This window comes from Setaria italica, chromosome I, assembly GCF_000263155.2.
Source record: "Setaria italica strain Yugu1 chromosome I, Setaria_italica_v2.0, whole genome shotgun sequence".
NCBI classification, from domain to species: Eukaryota; Viridiplantae; Streptophyta; class Magnoliopsida; order Poales; family Poaceae; genus Setaria; species Setaria italica.
Window position 1 is genome coordinate 39,921,550 of NC_028450.1, and position 10,889 is coordinate 39,932,438.

Genomic DNA, 10,889 nt, shown 5'->3' on the forward strand with positions numbered 1-10,889 from the left:
CGTGACCGTCGGATCTAAATCCGACGGCCGGTAGCGAGTCAACAAGACCGCGTAACGGTCAACCGCGCTGCGCCACGCCTTTTTGCTCTTAAGCCCCTGCCTTTTCCGCAAATCAACCCGCGGTCCAGATCGCGTTGAAAATATTCACAGATCTGCCCTCGCGCTTTTCGGTTCAACCCTTGATCTTTCTAAAAATCAACCCGCCGTCCGGTTTGGAGTTTTTGCACGTTAGACCTTCGGTTTATACGCGTAATTACGTATAAGCCCTCGGTTTTCGCGGTTTGGCCCTAAAAGTTTTATTTTTCTCACAGAAAAGCCTCTGGATCTTGTTTTAAACATATCTTTTGGATCTTAACTCCGTTTTTCGCGTTCTTTATATCCACGTGTTCGTTTTAAAGCGTAGATCAACTTTTCAAGCTTGTTTTCTCTGTTTAATTGTGATTGGTGTACTGTTTCTTACTTTTTGCCCATGTTTGCTTGTATGTGCTCGTGTGACGCGTGTAGACGTCCCGCAGTTCGAGGGATTTGAAGACCAAGCCTTCGAGGAGTACGAACAGTAGGAGCAAGGCCAAGAAGGCAAGTCGTGTCCTTGATCACTACCTTTTCGTCCTATACACCTTTACTTTCTCGTACTCAACATTTATGCTATGCACATGTTAAGGTTAAATTGATGGGTCCCAATTAAGGTTCGCCTAGATTGAGTTACCTTTGCTTTGACCAACCAGTTTACTTTATGTTGGGTAGCTCATGCTTAGTGCTTACTTGGTATGGTGGTTTAACTAAACACAATGTTTAATCTTGCTTTACTTCTTATACCTTTTATTAATACAAGATCATGTATGATTAATCGGAATATGGAGCGACCACCCAGGAAAACAATGCTACCACACGACTAAATGGCTCTGGTCTTGGCTGAATAATTAGAAACTCTAGTTTGGGGTAATCTTACCGAAAGGGCAAGAGGGGAGGCGTTGATGGGATATAGCACTCGCTCTCTTGGGAAGTGGGCTTGGCTAAGACACTATACTCTCTAGGGGACTGCTATGTTTCGCTTCGACCTGAAACCTTAGCGGGTTACCACATTGCTAGCAAATCTTTGTAAAGGCCTCGTAGCGTCCCTATGCAATCACACATCGGAAGTGTGGTATGGTGCCTTGCAAACACCGCATGGTTAGGTCCAAAGTTCTTTTGAACTTTTACGCGACTTGTGGGTAAAGATGTGCCACCTCTGCAGAGTGTAAAACTGATCGATCAGCCGTGCTCACGGTTAAGAGCGGCCTGGACCCTCACATGACAATATTATCGGAAGATGGACTTAACTTGTTGTCATTTCATGCATATGTTGTTTACTTTATTTATGATCATGTTTAATTTCGGGTGGTATGAACTTATACTTAGTTAATTGCTAATAAAACTTGACCAACTTAATTAAAAGCGAATGCTAATTATGCCTTAGCCATACCTTGAATTGCCTTACACTACACTATTCCCCACGACTTGTTGAGTACCAACCATAAGTGTACTCACCCTTGCAAAACCGCTGTTCAGACCAAGCTAATTGGGAGGAGGAGTATCTACACGACTTTGAGGAGTTCTAGGCGTACATTTCTTCAGTCAGCTGCCTGTGGAGTCGTCGTCTTTGGAGTTCCGCTGCGTAATAAATTAGGCTTATGTTTTATTGAGACTTTCGGTCATGTAATAATGTTTAATACTCTCTCTATTCGATTTAGCACTGTCTTTGTTATTCACTATTGTCATACATGTGTGTAACTTTATCCTGGCGCACATGTATTTAATGCACTTGATTTTGTCCTTAAAATCGGGTGTGACAGGAGGTGTTTTTAGCGTCCGCGTATTTTTACGGGAAGGATGGGGGATCTGTTGGAGGTAAGTTTTTTTCCTCTAAATAAGGTTTTGGAGCAATTTTAAGGGAGCTTGGCCACTTTTTTTTAATTAATTAAGGCAACTCTTTATAGGGCGGTTCAGCAGATACAATAATATCTTGGCGTTGGTCCTTTTGGGCCGTGCCAAAATGATGCGCGCCTCTGGGCCTTTTTGGTGTTGGTGGCGGCGGCTTCCACCTGGCTGGGCTGCTAGTGGGCGTGGGCTGACGGCGGGCGGTGGCCGCCCCATCCTTCCGCGAGATCTAGCGGGGAACGGCAGGCGGTGGCCACCCCGTCCTTCAAGCGGGGAGCAGCTGAGCAGTGCAGGTCCGGCAGGGAGAGCAGTCAGCGCGAAGAAGAGCTCCCACGGGCCAATCTCAGGCGCCGTTGCATGAATCCGGCAAGCGACGAGCGGCAAGAAGAAAGAGACAAGAAAAGGAGGACGGATAAGGATGAAACCTGTGGCAAAGAAAGCGACGAGCGTCAGATAGATGCTCCTATGCGTTAAAAAGAGAGAGAAGAGAACGCACCAGATAATATGGAAGAAAAGAATTCCTTTAAAAAGGAAAAAATAATGCTGTGGGCTAATCTATAAATTCTTTGATTTTTTTTATCATCAAAAGATAAGAGTATTATGGACATTTCTTTGCCAGAAATTCGTTCCAGAAAAAATAATGCTGTGGGCTAATCTATAAATTCGTTCCAGAAATTTGTGCTCTGACCAGTACCCACGGTGATTTGTGTGCAGACCCTGAATAATTCCTGTTCAAGTTGGGTGCAGTTAACTGGCAGTGCCGAGCATGGTCTGTTACCATCAGTCCACTTGAACCATAACCAACACAGTCTGAGGGCACGGCTGAAATTGTTTAGTTCCGGGATGCCAAGCCCCCCTAGCCGCTTTGGGCGACTGACCATTGGCCAGTTAACCTGGCAGTGTCCTTCTTTTACCTGTTCATCCCCCCGCCATAAGAAGCTTCGTAGCAGCCGATCAATGCGCTTGATTGCCCACTTTGACAGCGGGAACACAGTCATGTAATATGTTGGGATTGAGGATACAACTGAATTAACCAGTGTTAGACGCCCCGCTTTGGTTAGTAATCTGCCCTTCCAACCTGGTAATCTGGCACCAATCTTGTCGATGATGATCTGCTCATCAGCCCTTCATGGACGGCCAATCCGCAGTGGTAATCCCAGATAGCGACATGGGAATTGACTAACTTGCCCAGGAAAAACAGACTGGATATGTGTGAGTTCACTGTCATCACATTGTACGGGGAACAATGCAGACTTGTGCATGTTGGTGAATAAACCTGTAGCTTCCCAAAACACCTGAGGAGTTGTTGTAGGTTGGTCATGTCTTGAAGTGAGGGTCTAAGGAAAATAGCAGCATCGTCTGCATAGAGATTTGTTCTGAATTTGATGGGGTCTGCTCCAATTGGTTGAAGGATGCCTTGCTCTGTAGCTTTCTCAAGTATCAGCTGAATAGGATCCATGGTTAGGATGAAGAGCATAGGCGATAGGGGTCACCTTGACGGAGGCCCCGGCTGTGTTTGATCGGCTTCCCTGTTTCGCCATTGAGGATTATGCACGACGATGTAGTGGACCAGATTAAAGAAATGATATCACGCCATAGCTGCCCAAACCCAAGACCCTCCATCACTTCCGGTAAGTACTCCCATCGGACATTGTTGAAGGCTTTTGTAATGTCAAGTTTCAGGAATAGCATAGGTGTTTTACTTCTGTGAAAATGGTTGATGGCGCCATGAATATACTGAAAGTTGTCCTCGATGCTCCGACCCTTGATGAAGGCACTCTGACTGCGCGAGACGATGGTGTCGAGGTGTGGTGCTAGGCAGTTAGCCAGAACTTTACCCATGATCTTGGCTACACTGTGCATTAAGCTGATGGGTCTGTAGTCTGTCATTGTTTCTGCGCCTTCTTTCTTTGGGAGGAGCACTATGTTGGCTGAGTTGAGCAGGTTCCAATGCTGGGCCCTAAGATTGTATAGCTGGTGCAATGCGTTCACGAGATCCATCAACCGGGCCGCCTGGGCTGTGGGCTGATTTCATAAACCGGGCCGTAAATTTGAGGGTTGTTTGCTTCCGAGTTCTGAACTCTGAATTTCTGATGATGCTGGTCTGGTCTGGTCTGACCTCTGAATTTCCGATGAGTTCTGAATTTTGAGCGCATGATTTGCATCTCATGCATCTCGTGCACCTGTGGATCGATGATGCCTTCTGCTGAAAGGCACAAGTGCGCTGCCTATGTCATCTCCTGCATTCAGTCACCGTCTAGTAGCAGTAGGCAACAGTGCCGTCCGTCATCGTTTTCTCTCGCATTCCTGTCACCACCACCATCTGACGTGTGTTGGAGTTGTTCCAAATTCACTCTAGGATAAAGGCCGACCTTCCTGACCCCAGACTCAGGGTCGGGCGAGGCGGAGTATCACCCGACCCCAGGACTCGGGGTCGGGCGAGCCGGAGCGTTGCGCTCAGGGGTCGGACACTCCCGACCCCAGAACTCAAGGTCGGGCGAGGCGGAGTTCCACCCTCAAGGGGTCAGGCGCATCCGACCTCGGGCTCGGGGTCGGGCGAGGTGGAGTTCCGGGCGCATGCGACTCCGGGACAAAGGACTCAGGGTCAGGCGAGGCGGAGTTCCATCCTCGCCCGGGACCAAGAGTCGGTACAGCAGATACACCCTTACTAGGGTTTTGGTACTATATATACATACCCTTACTATGGTTTCGGTGAGATAATCAGATTCTCTTGTAAGCCGCCACAGGCGTGTAACCCTAAACTCTTGAGATAGTGATATTGTTGCCGGCTGGTGCCCGTGGTTTTTCCCTTTCACATTGACGGGGTTTTCCACGTTAAATCGTGTGTCTCCTTTGTGGTTTGATTTTTTACTTCATATTCCATACGTCGTTCATAACAAGTGGTATCAGAGCTTTTGGTTGCTATTAGGGTTCATGACGACGTCGATGAAGTTTGATCTACCGCTGCTGAACTACGACACGCGGTTCTCGCTATGGCAAGTCAAGATGCGGGGGATTCTGGCGCAGACTCATGACTATGATGAGGCGCTGGATGGTTTCAAAAAGAGGATCGCCGAGTGGACTCCAGAAGAGATCCGCAAGGATCAGAAGGCGCTCGCCTTAATACAGTTGCATCTTCATAATGATATTTTGCAGGAGCGTCTGAAAGAGAAAACTGCTGCAGAACTATGGCTGAAACTGGAATCGATCTGTATGTCCAAGGATCTAACCAGTAAGATGCAGATGAAGATGAAGCTGTTCATCCTGAAGATGAAGGAGGAGGATTCAGTGATGAGCCACATCGCTGAATTCAAGAAGATCGTCATCGACCTAGTGTCAATGGAGGTGAAGTATGATGATGAGGACTTAGGTCTTTTACTGCTATGTTCTTTGCCAAATTCATATGCAAATTTTCGTGACACCATACTCTTGAGCCGTGATGAACTAACCCTAAAGGAAGTTTATGAGGCTCTCCAGTCTAGGGAGAAGATGAGAGGTATGGTGCAGAATGACAGGACGTCGTCCTCCAAGGGCGATGCTTTGCTTGTGAGAGGCAAAACAGAAAACAGATCCTCCAATGATGGCAATGATGGAAGAAAAAACTACGAAAGGAGAGGCCGTTCAAAGTCCAAGCCGCATGGTAATAAAAAATTCTGTGTTTATTGCAAGCTAACAAATCATACTGTTGAGGATTGCAGAAAAGTACAGAATAAGGAGAAGAGGAAAAACAAGTCGGCTGGTAAGGTCTCTGTTGCTGCTGCTGTGTCTGATGAAGAGTTTGGAGATTGTCTGGTAGTATTTGCTGGTTGTGTTGCTGGTCATGATGAATGGATTCTCGATTCCGCATGTTCATTTCATATTTGCACTAACAGAAATTGGTTTAGCTCGTATAAGCCTGTGCAGAAAGGGGATGTTGTGCAGATGGGAGATGATAACCCGTGTGACATAGTGGGGATTGGATCAGTTCAGATCAAGACTGATGATGGCATGACACGCACTCTGAAAAACGTCAGATATATACCAGGGATGTCCAGAAATCTTATCTCATTGAGCACGCTTGATGCAGAAGGCTACAAATATTCCGGTTCAGATGGTGTTCTGAAGGTATCAAAAGGTAATCTTGTCTGCTTGAAAGGTGATCTCAATTCTGCAAAGTTATATGTCCTTAGAGGATGTACTTTACCTGGTTCTGATCCCGCTGTTGCTGCTATTACTAATGAGGAACCCTAGTAAAACTAACCTTTGGCATATGCGTCTGGGACATATGAGTCACCATGGTATGGCAGAATTGATGAAGAGAAACCAACTGGATGGCTGCACTTCAAGTAAAATAAAGTTTTGTGAGCATTGTATTTTCGGGAAGCATAAAAGGGTACGTTTCAACACTTCTGTTCACACCACTAAAGGTACTCTTGATTATGTTCATGCTGATTTATGGGGTCCTTCCCGTAAGTCCTCACTTGGTGGTGCTCGTTACATGCTTACAATTATTGATGATTACTCTAGAAGGGTTTGGCCTTATTTTCTGAAACAGAAAGATGATACCTTTGCTGCATTTAAGGACTGGAAAGTAATGATTGAAAGGCAAACTAAAAGGAAGGTGAAATTGCTTCGTACTGATAATGGTGGAGAATTTTGTTCGCGTGATTTTAATGATTATTGCAGATCGGAAGGCATTGTTAGGCATCACACCATACCCCATACTCCACAACAGAATGGTGTGGCCGAACGCATGAACAGAACCATCATATCCAAGGCTCGTTGCATGCTGTCTAATGCCAGGATGAGCAAGCGTTTTTGGGCTGAAGCTGCTAATACTACCTGTTACTTGATAAACAGGTCGCCTTCTATTCCACTAAATAAAAGAACTCCCATTGAGGTATGGTCTGGTACGCCTGCTGATTACTCACAGTTGAAAGTTTTTGGATGCACTGCTTATGCTCATGTTGATAATGGAAAATTAGAGCCTAGAGTTGTTAAGTGTCTTTTCCTTGGTTATAGTTCGGGTGTTAAAGGCTATAAATTGTGGAACCCGGAAACAGGAAAGACTTTTATGAGCAGGAGTGTTGTTTTCAATGAATCTGTGATGTTTACTGACAGTTTGCCCTCAGATCACGTTCCAGAAAAAGAGCTGCAGCGCATGCGCATGCAGGTGGAGAACGTTCATGATGTTGCTGATACGCCCGACCCCTCGGTCCCGGGGTCGGATGCGCCCGACCCTTTGGTTCCGGGGTCGGATGATGCTGATGCGCCCGACCCTTTGGTCCCGGGGTCGGATGCGCCCGACCCCTTGGTCTCGGGGTCGGATGATGTCCAGCAAACTCCTTCTATTTTGCAGTTAGAGGAGGACTTACCTATTGCTCACCGCAAGTCAAAAAGGACAATTGCACCTCCTAACTGTCTTATTGAAGAGTGTAATTTGTCTTACCATGCTTTGAGTTGTGCTGAACAGGTGGAGAATGTTCATGAGCCAGCAACCTATAAATAAGCTATTCATTGTGGTGATACTGAGAATTGGATTTCGGCTATGCATGAGGAGAAGCAATCTCTTGAGAAGAACAGTACATGGGAGCTTGTACCTTTGCCTAAGAATAAGAAGGCCATCCGCTGCAAATGGATTTTCAAGAGAAAGGAGGGTTTATCTCCAAGCGAGCCTCCAAAGTATAAGGCAAGGTTAGTTGCTAAAGGTTACAGTCAAATTCCAGGTGTTGACTACAATGATGTTTTCTCTCCAGTGGTAAAACACAGTTCAATTCGCACTTTTCTTAGTATTGTTGCTTCACATGATCTTGAGCTTGAGCAGTTAGATGTGAAAACTGCGTTTCTGCATGGAGAGCTTGAGGAGGACATATACATGGACCAACTAGAAGGTTTCATAGTGCCTGGCAAGGAAAAATATGTGTGCAAGTTGAAGAGATCCTTGTATGGTTTGAAACAGTCCCCTCGTCAGTGGAACAAGAGGTTTGATTCATTTATGTTATCACACAGTTTTAAAAGATCTAAGTATGATTGCTGTGTTTACATCAAGCATGTTAATGGATCACCTATATATTTGCTGTTATATGTTGATGATATGCTGATTGCTGCCAAGAGTAAGATTGAAATCAATAAGTTAAAGAAGCTATTGAGTAGTGGTTTTGATATGAAAGATCTTGGTAGTGCTAAGAAAATTCTTGGTATGGAAATTAGTAGAGACAGAAAATCTGGTTTGCTATTTCTTAGTCAATAAAATTATATCAAGAAAGTTCTTCAGCGTTTCAACATGCAAGATGCTAAGACTGTTAGTACCCCTATTGCACCTCACTTTAAGTTGTCAGCTGCTCAGTGTCCTAGTACAGATGCAGAGATTGAATACATGTCAAGGGTTCCTTATTCTAGTGCTGTTGGGTCTTTGATGTATGCCATGGTTTGCTCTCGCCCAGATTTATCATATGCTATGAGTCTTGTTAGTAGATATATGTCTAATCCTGGCAAAGAACATTGGAGGGCAGTTCAGTGGATTTTCAGGTACCTCAGAGGCACAGCAGATTCCTGTTTAAAGTTTGGAAGAACTGATGAGGGTCTTATTGGCTATGTGGATTCTGATTATGCTGCTGATCTGGACAGGCGAAGGTCACTTACAGGATATGTGTTTACTGTTGGCAGTTGTGCTGTGAGTTGGAGGGCTACTTTACAGTCAGTTGTTGCTTTGTCTACTACTGAAGCAGAATACATGGCTATTTGTGAAGCGTGCAAAGAATTAATTTGGCTGAAAGGTTTGTACGCTGAGTTTTGTGGAGTTGAATCTTGCATAAGTTTGCACTGTGACAGTCAAAGTGCAATTTACCTCACTAAAGATCAGATGTTCCATGAAAGAACTAAGCACATAGATATCAAGTATCATTTTGTGCGTGATGTGATTGAAGAAGGTAAGCTGAAGGTATGCAAGATTAGTACTCATGATAATCCTGCAGATATGATGACAAAGCCTGTTCCTATTGCTAAGTTTGAGCTGTGCTCAAGCTTAGTTGGTTTAATTGGATAGTCCAAGAGACTATTGTTGGCACCAGTGGTTTTCTATCTTTGTTATGTTCAGGATGAAGGGTTGACTTATGATACAAGATGAATTTGTCTCAAGGTGGAGTTTGTTGAAGTTGTTCCAAATTCACTCCAGGATAAAGGCCGACCTTCCTGACCCCAAGACTCAGGGTCGGGCGAGGCGGAGTATCACCCGACCCCAGGACTCGGGGTCGGGCGAGCCGGAGCGTTCTGCTCAGGGGTCGGACACTCCCGACCCCAGAACTCAGGGTCGGGCGAGGCGGAGTTCCACCCTCAAGGGGTCAGGCGCATCCGACCCCGGGCTCGGGGTCGGGCGAGGCGGAGTTCCGGGCGCATGCGACTCCGGGACAAAGGACTCAGGGTCGGGCGAGGCGGAGTTCCATCCTCGCCCGGGACCAAGAGTCGGTACATCAGATACACCCTTGCTAGGGTTTCGGTACTATATATACATACCCTTACTAGGGTTTCGGTGAGATAATCAGATTCTCTTGTAAGCCGCCACAGGCGTGTAACCCTAAACTCTTGAGATAGTGATATTGTTGCCGGCTGGTGCCCGTGGTTTTTCCCTTTCACATTGACGAGGTTTTCCATGTTAAATCGTGTGTCTCCTTTGTAGTTTGATTCTTTACTTCATATTCCATACGTCGTTCATAACAACGTGGGGTGCCTTTGCTTCTTGTTCTTCTTTATGAGCTGCGAGGGAGTTGTATTACACGAGCGAGTTGGGTCATGCTGGGTCGCAGACGTCCACACGGAGTCATTTCCTCTCTTTTTTTTAAGTAGAAGTGTCCTGAGTCTAGGCATGAAAGCAGCAGCTCAGCTTCATGCGCATCTCGTCAGGATTGCGTGTGATGTGCTCCGATCCATCCGGCTGTTGGGCCGGTCCAAACAATGAAACAAGCAAATCTCTTTGTGCGCCCAAGCACGGCTCCTCTCTCTCCTCGCCGTGGCGTCGTCCTCGTGATAAGCTAGCAGCCATTGTTAATCTCTTCCCAGTTGGACACGCAAGAAAATGATTGGATGGTACGTAGACACACACACAATACACGACGATGCAGCTGCAAAAAACGTGGCGTGATGGCTACTGAACTAAAAAGGAAAAAAAACACTGCAAATTAAACTATGCCATCGTGTTTATCTGGCGCTAAACTAAAGCCTCCGCTCGCCACGTCGATCGGCACCAGCGTGTCCGGCCCCTTCCGATGATGATGAAAGGAAATGAAATGACTTTCGTGGTCTGCGTCACCACCGTCTTTGGTGAGCTGTGCAAGAAAGTCCATGCTCTGCACGGGGGGAAGCTCATGCGGATCGGGACGAAACGCCCATCATTTCTTTTTTGGGGTTTCTTTCTTGCTGACACTCGCTCTTCATTTAAGTTTCTCCTGTGTTATCTTATTTAGGCTTTGTTTAGTTCCACCCAAACTTCCAATTTTGACACTATGCAAAAAGAAGATTCCCCGTCACATTAAACTTGTGGTACATGCATGGAGTAATAAATGTAAACGAAATCAAAAACTAATTGCACAGTTTTGTTGTACTTTGCGAGACGAATCTTTTGAGCCTAATTAGTCAATATATTGGATAATAATTCACAAATACAAACGAAACGCTACAGTGTGCTACAGTGCTACAACAGTATTTTTGGACACCCAAATTCAGGACAACTAAACAAAGGCTTAGTCACTGGTTTAGCCCACGTTTGCTGTGTGTCTCCTATCGTGAGGTAATTTATTTACTTGAGCTAAATTTTAGATGAAGTTATCTCCTAAGTAGATAACTGCTCCCATATAACAATGCAGTGGACCACATCAGAATGAAGGCTATAGATTGGGACTGAATTGGCTCGCTCGCCGTGTTGTTTGTTCTGTTGTCGCATGTACGATGATGTTAAAGTGAAAGGCTACGTCCGAACTCCCAAGTCATAGGATGCACCG